The sequence below is a fragment of the Eptesicus fuscus genome, chromosome 14 (assembly GCF_027574615.1).
Source record: "Eptesicus fuscus isolate TK198812 chromosome 14, DD_ASM_mEF_20220401, whole genome shotgun sequence".
Lineage (NCBI taxonomy): Eukaryota > Metazoa > Chordata > Mammalia > Chiroptera > Vespertilionidae > Eptesicus > Eptesicus fuscus.
Window position 1 is genome coordinate 76,957,811 of NC_072486.1, and position 9,395 is coordinate 76,967,205.

Sequence of the window (9,395 nt, forward strand, 5' to 3'; positions counted from 1 at the left end):
CCACCATGGCTTTGTCCAGAAGAATGTCCGAAAGGTCCCCTGGAAGATCTCCCAGTCTAATTAGTATATTACCCTTTTATTAGTATAGATAGAGGCCTGGTGCTCGGGTTTACCCTTTTATTAGTATAGATAGAGGCCTGGGGGGCTTGCTGGTTTGCTCTGAAGGGTGTCCCAGATCAGGGTGGGGGTTCCCTTGGGGCCTGAGCGAGGGGCCTGTGGTGGTTTGCAGACTGGCCATGCTCCCATGGGGTGAGGGTCCCCACTGGGGGGAGCGTGGCCAGCCTGGGTGAGGGGCTGAGGGCTGTTTTCAAGGTGGGGGATGGGGGATCCCGCTGGGTGCCTGGCCAGCCTAGGTGAGAGCTGATGGCTGTTTGCAGGCTGGCCACACCCCTTTCAGGGTGGGAGTCCCCACTGGAGTGCCTGGCCAGCCTGGGTGAGGGGCTGATGGCTGTTTGCAGGCTGGCCAAGCCCCCCAGCAGCGACCCTCACCCCATGGGGGTGTGGCCAGCCTGGGTAAGGGGCTTTTTTTCTTTTTTTTCCAGCCCCTTCTTGAGCGGAGTCCAGGGCTGGCTGGAAGTAGGTATCTGGAATTTATTTATCTTCTATAATTGAAACTTTGTAGCCTTAAGTGGAAGCCAGGGTCAGCCAGGGTGGGCAGGAAGCTTGGCTTCCTCCATTGCCAGGGGCAACCCAAGCATCCTGCTCACTCCAGCTCTGTAGCAGCCGCCATCTTTGTTGGGTTAATTTGCATTCTTGCTCTTGATTGACTGGTGGGTGTAGTGGAGTGATGGTTAATTTGCATGTTTATCTTTTAATAGTATAGATTTTATTACATTTATTGTGGTGACATTGGTTAATAAAATTACATAGGTTTTAAGTGTAAAATTCTATAATACATGATCTGAATATTATGTTGTATGTTCACCAGCCAAATTCAAGTCTTCTTTCATCACCATGTATTTGAACCCCTTCACCCTTTTCTGTGTCTTCCCAGTCCACTTCCTCTCTGTTAACCACCATACTGTTGTCTGTGTGTATGAGGATTTTTGGTTATCTTGTTTTTTCTTTTGTTGCATTCTGTTTTATATCCTACATATATGTGAAATTATATGGTTGTTGTCCTTTTCTACCTGACTTATTTCACTTAGCATGATACTCTTAAGATCCATCCATTTTATTTCAAATGGCAACATTTCATCTTTTTTATGGTTGAGTAGTAGTCCACTGTGTATATGTACTACATCTTTTTTATCAATCATCCATCAGAGACCACTTAGGTTGTTTCTATATTGGCTACCATGAATAATGCTGCAATGAAAATATATGTTTTCAGGATTTTGGTGTAAATACACAGAAAATGAATCGCTGGGTCCCATGGTAGTTCTATTCTTAATTTTTGAGGAGTCTCCATACTGTTTTCCATAGTGGCTGTATCAGTTGAAATTCCCACCAGCAGTGTATTAGGGTTTCTTTTTTTTTTTTTTTTCCTCCACAATCTACAATACTTATTATTACTTTCCTTGTTGATAATGGCAATTCTATCAGCTGTGAGGTAGTATCTTATTGTTTTGATTTGCATTTCCTTCATAGCTAGTGAAGTGGAGAATATTTTCAAATATCTTCTGGCCATTTAGATGTGTTCTTAGGAGAAGTGTGTGTTTTGGCCTTGGCCTATTTTATAAATTGGGTTGTTGGATTATTTTTGTTGTTGTTGAGTTGTATATATTCTTTATATATTTTGGATATGTACCATTTTCAGAGGTGTTTATCTAATCTCATTTGTTTGTTAGTCTTTCTGTTTTTTGATGGTTTCCTTTGGCTGTTGCAGAAGCTTTTTTAGTTTGATATAGTCTCATTCATTTATTTTTGCTTTAATTTATCTTGTTTTGGGGGTCAAACTTGTAAAATCATCTTTAAAACTTTGGTACTATGTTTTCTTTTATGCGTTGCTTGCTTAAGGTTTCATATTTAGGCCTTTGATTCATTTTGAGTTAATTTTTATATATGGTAACAAATAGCAGTCTAGTCTAGTTTCATTCTTTTTCATGTGCCTTTCCAGTTTTCCTAGCACCATTTATTGAAGAAGCTTTCTTTTTTTCCATTTTATGTTTTTGGCTTTGTTGAAAATTATTTGCCCACATATATGTGGGTTTATTTCTGAGCCCTCAATTCTCTTCCTTTGATTAATATGTCTGCATTTCTGCCAATATACCCTTTTGATTATTGTCACTTTGCAGTATAATTTAAAGTCAGGGAGTGTGATACTTTCTACTTTATTCCTTTTTTTCTCAGTATTGCTTTGGCTATTTGGGATCTTTTGTCATTCCACACAAGTTTGATAATTTTTTGTTGTATTTATTTTTAAAATGTCATTGGATTTTGATATGGATTTCAATAAATCTATATATTGCTTTGGGTAATATGGACATTGCAAATGGTAAGACTTTGTTTTTTTTTATGGCTGACTACTACTCTCTGCTTCTGTCTCTCTCTGTCTCTCTGTCTCTGTCTCTGTCTCTCTCTCTCTCTCTCTCTCTCTCTCTCTCTCTCTTTCTTTTTGGATATTTTTACAGTAGTTGATTTTGAATTTCATTCCACTGTGTTCTGAGAAGATGCTTGATAAGATTTCAATGTTCTTGAGCTTGTAGAGGCTTGTTTTGTGTCCTATCATGTCGTCTATCTTTGAGAATTACCCATGTGCACTAGAGAAGAATGCAAAAACTACTAGATATATAAAGGAATTCTGCAATGTAGCAGGATACAAAATGAACACCCATAAATAGATGGATTTTTTTATACACCAATAATAAATTATCAGAAAGAGAAACTAAACAAACAACCCCATTCACCATTGCAACAAAAAATTAAGATACCTAATAATAAACTTAAGCAAGGTGGTAAAAGACTTGTCTTCAGGAAAACTACAGGGCATTGAAAAAAGAGATAGAGGCAAATATATACAAGTGGAAGAATATACCGTGTTCATGGATGGGTAAAATTAACATCATTAAAATGTCCATAATTCCCAAGACAATTTACAAATTCGATAAAACTCAATTTAATTACCAATGGAATATTTCACAGAACTTGCATGCATATATGCATAAACCATGGGCACATAAAATAGGGTGGTGAAGGCCTGCAGCATGGGGCAAGGGCAGGTTATAAGGGGTCAATGGACAAAAAAATGAACATATATAATACTTTCAACAATAATGAATTTTTAAAAAGGAGTAGCAAAGTGTCTGGAGTGAGCAATAAATGAAACGCCTGATTTTTTTTCTCTTTGTTTGGGGAGGAATGGAGCCCAGAATTTCCACAAGGGACCAAGATTGAGCTGGTGGAATGTAGGAAGGAGCACCATGGAGTACCGGGGGAGAGGTGCCACTCGCTAAGCCTGCAATCCAGGACACAATAGGGAAAAGAGTGTGTTTGCTGTCTACGCACTAATTAAAAATCAGAAATTGGCATAGTAAATTAAAATACATGACCCAACCATAGACTGTATGCAGAAAAAATCCTTTCAAATATTATGGTAGAAACAGGCTGAATATTAAAGGATGAAAATGATAAATGGTGGAAATATTACTCATGCAAAAGGAATGGCTGTACTGATAGCAAATAAATTAGACTTAAGAACAAAAAAAAAATTAGCAGATGCAGAGAAGAACATTGATAGTCATAAATATGTCACTCCACTAGGAAGCCAAAGCAATCCTAAATGTGTTTTCCCAAATAGAGATGCAAAATATTTGAAGCAGAAACTGACAACTGAAAAGAGAAATAGACAAATCTAAAATTATAGTTAGAAACTTCATCACCCCCTCAACAATTGACAGAAAACTACATAGAAAATGAGTCAGAATATAGAATTTTATTAATATCTCAATCAACTGATCTATTGATATTTGTAAAAGCTGATATTTCAGAAGACACATTTTTAAAAGTGCACTTCAAACATATGCCAAGACAGGCCCTATCTTGGGCCATAGAACAACTCTGAACCCACTAAAGCAAATTGAGATCATATAGGGGAGTCCCACCAGCCCCACTCAAGTTGCAGAATGGAACAGGTCTTTCTCTCAGGTACAGCCTCAACCAGTTATGTTTTTTAAGAAAACTGGAGAGCCTGATCCAGAGCTCCTTCGATGCTGACGTAGGGTGGATCCAGAATTCAAGCATAGATGAACATCAGATCCTGATCTCACACTTCTGTAGTGTCATCATTACAGAAAATTGAACAGTTCAGAAACTGACCATAATCTCAAGAAGAACTGCAAAAACAGAAAAAAAAATTCATAGACCTTGGAACAGAATTCTAGCAACATTAAACCAAGGTACATGGATTTGCATTTGCTCATGAATACATGAACCTTTTCTACCACATCCACAAGCAGGTGGGGGCCATACTCTTACGCCTCACCAGCTTTACCAACACCATATCTACCTGCAGGAATTGCTCCTCCTCCTCCAACTCCCTTACCCTTATGAAATGGCATGCCAATCCACAACCATCACCTTATTAAAGGATCTGCTGCTCCAGAATCACAACCTGCTCTTATTGATTATTGAACTACATGACTGCTTTGCCATAATAACAATCAAATGGTCAAAGGCAAATTTTTGACTAGAGGTTTTTGGAATCTTTAATTAATATGCAAATTATCATTAATATGCAAATAACCGCATCATTCAGTATAAGAATGATTTCACACTAGATAATATGACTACTGAAACTTTTGCCTTCCTTTTTGAGCTCACCATCTCATGTTCGCCTTTCAGTACAGTTACTGAATAATTAGAAACTCCATACAGAATATGAAATTCATGTACAAGGCAAAGAGGAAACAATAAAGTGGTGTAAGGATAATTGTATTCATTTCCTATGCGTGCCATAACAAATTACAACAAACTGGGTGGTTTATAATGAAAAAAAAAAAAAGTTATCACTCCCATTTCTGGAGACAGGTCCACCATTGAGCTATTGGTAGGGCCAGACTCCTTGAAGGCTCTGGGGGACAAACGCTTCCTTGCATTTTTCATCTTCCAATGCTTTTGGCATTCCTTGGATCATGACTGCATATCTGTGTTCTGTCTTCATATTGCCTTCTCCTCCTAGTGACTGTGTATAATCTCCCTTCTAAACACGAGTGGATATATGTGGTTGCATTTATGGCTCCTAGTAATATCTTAAGTCATAATAATGGGCATCCTTGTCTTCTTCTTCCTGATTTTAATGGGAAAGATTCCAATCTTTTACCATTCTGTATTACATTAGCTGTGCTTTTTGCACATATGCCCTTTATCATGTTCAGGAAGTTGCTTTCTATTCTTAGTCAATTGAGTGTTTTCATAAAAGTGTATTGGATTTTGTCATATGGTTATTCTGCATCAATTGGGATGACCATGTAGTTTTTCACCTTAATTCTATTTATGTGTATAGTAGAGGCCTAGTGCATGAAATTTCTGCATGGGTAGGGTCCCTAGGCCTGGCCAGTGATCTGAGCCAATGGGGATCTTCTGGTTGCCAACCGGGGCCTTCCTTCATTACACACTTCCCCTGGTGGTCAGTGCACATCATAGTGTGTGATCAAACTCCTGGTCTCCTGATCAAACACCCAAGGGGACACTTTGCATATTAGCCTTTTATATATATAGATTACATTAATTAATTTCCTTATGTTGAACTACCCTCACATTCCTGGGATAAATCTCACTTGTTCCTGGTATATATTTTTTATTATGCTTGAATTATGTTTCCTAGTATTTTGTTGAGGGTTTTTATGTATATACTAGAGGCCTGGTACATGAAATTCTTGCATGGGGGCGGGGTCCCTCTGCCTGGCCTGTACCCTCTTGCAATATGGGACCACTGGCTCCTAACTGCTTGCCTGCCTGCCTGCCTGATCATCCCTAACCACTCACTTGCCTGCCTGATTGCCCCTAACCCCTCTGCCTGCCTGCCCGATTACCCCTAACCACTTGCATTTCTGCCTAATCACCCCTAACTGCCTCTGCCTCGGCCCCTGCACCTTGGACCAAGATTTCCCTTGTCCGGCTGGCCACAGGTACCCAGGACCTGGGCTTCCCTCCCTCTGGCTGGCCGCAGGCACCCAGGACCCTGGGCAGATTCACCTGGGCTCTGGCTTTGTCAGGAAGGACGTCCAGAATGATGTCCAGAAGACATCCAGTCTACTCTAATCTAATTAGCATATTACCCTTTTATTAGTATAGATTTGTACAAAATACTGGTCTATAGTTTCCCTGTATTATTTGTCCTGGTTATTTTTGACTGCTTCTGTTATCAGGGTAATGCTGGTCTCAAAGGATGACATGGGATGTTATGATGATTAGTGTTATGTGTCAACATTGCTAAGCCATGGCATCTAGATACTTCCTTAAACACCAGTCTATATGTTGAAGTGAAGGTGTTTTGTTTTTTTCATAATAAGATTAATATTTCAATAAAGCAGATTACTATCCATAATATGAGTAGGTTTTGTCCAATCAGTTGAAGGCTTTAAAAAGGAGAAGGGAAGAAAAAAAAAAAAAAAAGAAAAGAAAAAGAGACAGGGGGAAAGAAAGTGCAACAAGGAAGAGGGAATTCTATCTTTACTGTGCCTTAGAACTCCAGCTCCAACATGAGTTATCATGGGTGTCCAGCATGCCAGACTACTGTGCAGATTTTGTATTTCTCAGCCTCCAGTGTCACATGAGGTAATTCTCTCCTCTCTATATAGACCCACTGCTCTGAAGAACCCTAGCAAATACAGATGTATCTCCTGATCATTTTATTAGAAAACTTGAAAAAGGCTTAGCAATAATTCTACTTTCAATGATTGGTAAAACTTACCAGTGAAGACATTCTGTGGAAATTCTGAATTTAATGAGATAATTTATTACATATTCAAAATATGTACTTGTTATAGGCCTTTCGGATTGTCTTCTTGAATCAGTTTTGGTAATTTGTGTGTTTTTAGAAATTTCATATATTTATATTTTTGGGGGTACAAATGTACATAATACAATTTTATCACCCATCTTTAAATAAATCATATGGAATATGTTCTTGAACCATAGTGAATTAAACGAGAACTCCATAACAGAAATATATTCTACACTGCCCTATCAGTAGCACATGACTCTCTAACTGGTTGGTCATCAGAATCTGAGTAAAGTCCTTGCTGATGGCCCTCCAAGGTCAAATTCTGTCTCTGAAAAGGGACTTTTCTGGGTTTAGAACAGTGGTTCTCAACCTTCCTAATGCCGCGACCCTTTAATACAGTTCCTCATGTTGTGGTGACCCCCAACCATAAAGTTATTTTCGTTGCTACTTCATAACTGTAATTTCGCTACTGTTATGAATCATAATGTAAATATCTGTGTTTTCAATGGTCTTAGGTGACCCTGCTAGTGGTTCTCAACCTGTGGGTCACGATCCTGCTAGTGGTTCTCAACCTGTGGGTCGCGACCCACAGGTTAAGAACAGCTGCTGTAGAGCCTAAGACCATCGGAAAACACAGATATTTACATTACAATTCATTAACAGTAGCAAAATTGTAGTTATGAAGTAACAACAAAAATAATTTTATGGTTGGGGGTCACCACAACATGAGGAACTGTAGTAAAGGGTCGCGGCATTAGGAAGGTTGAGAACCACTGGTTTAGAAGAACAACACTGTCAAGGAAGGAGGGAAAAGTAAAAGGTAAATGGCCATTTCTTGTTTTTATTCTACCTATTGCTGAAGTCAGTCTCTTGTGTTGAAGAGAAGAGCAGATAATGTTCCTCATGCCCCATCTGTCCCCTGGTTCCAACTCTCATCACATCTTTTCCACTTACAGGACAGAGGCCTTGCTTAAGAAGGGACAACTTCAGTCTCTGCTCACCCTTGGCCAGCTCTCAACCGATAGTCAGGGCATGCCACCCCTGTGGGCATAATCAGTTACATCTGGTATAATGTAGCTTCTCCATGAAAGTTCTGAGAGCAGCTTCCTGGTCAGGGGTGGATGTGTTCCCAGCTGAGCTGAGAATCAGTCTCTGAGAACACTGGCAATGCCAGGGGACATATTCCTGCAAGGCTGTGAACAGCCTCATCCTCAGTCCACTCAGTGATTTTGAGGACTCCAGGTTTCTTTTTAAACAGGAGAGAGACTACTGTTTGTTTCTGAAAACTGAGGAAACAGAGATCTAGAAAGGGTAGATGGCACACACACTACTCAGGATCAGGAACCAAAATGTAAGTTGTAGAGTTCTTTCTGTCCCACCAGGAAAAAAAATAATCCTTGACAAAATATTAGCAAACTGAACTCAAAAGCACATTAAAAAGATCATAGGCCACAATCAAGTGGGATTGTGGGCGAACTTCCTTTTATCAGAGTAAATCTGTACCTTACTGTGGTGGATATCTTTAGATAGGACAAGGGTCTCGAGGTCTGGGCATTTCTTACAAAATGCATTCTTGCTAAGTGTTAAAATGAAGCACAGTACTTTGTATGCACATCTGTAAGCAAGATGAGCTTGACAGGAAACCAACCTAATCGCACAAGTATAGGCAACTGCAAAGAAGAAATCAATGTGTAATTGACCAAATACTGTATAAAAGCACTGGCTATGCCTTCTCTTGGGGATGCAGAGATTTCGATGTGAACCGCCCGGTCAACTTTATTTGCTGAAGGAAATAAAACTACTTTCTGACAACTATGTCTTCTACTTGAATAGAAGTTGTGAACCCCTTGAGTTCAGTAATATCATGAAACTTTAGCCACAGAGGTGACTTCCACCAAGACAGATTCATAGATATAGGATCTGAGTTATGGTGAGTTAACAATAGCTAGTACAGGTGGCAACAACACAATAGTTTCCTGCTAAGGATAATGAACATTCTTTTACCTCCAACAGATGAAGAAAACCCTATCATGCAGTTACCTCAAAATGACCCCATTTATGATGAATTTGTTCACTTGTTACTACATACTAGGTGATCTTAAATTTAAGACACATGGAGGTGTGGAGTGTTACAAAACACAAAGTTATTTCCAAACAGTGCCCTCTAATTTTACATACTTTCCTTGGTGCCCAGGTGAGAAGGAATTCAATGTAACTGCTGCACATGTCAGGCAATGTGTATTAACAAGTAAAAGGTTCTGCATTATGGTGGCTTTTTCCTGCAGAAATTTTCAGACATAGTATTTCCAATGGACTTAGTCACTTATCCAGCAGTCTTTAGTGAAGTGCCCAATGAAGAGCCTATATTGGAAGGACCTTTAAAACTTCAACTCTGAGCAACAAATGAGTCCCTGATCTCAAGCAGTACCAAAAGCGACCCAGAATGTGAAACCACAAGGACAAAACTATAGGCCAATCTCAAGTACAGTCAACTAGAAAACAAAGGAAG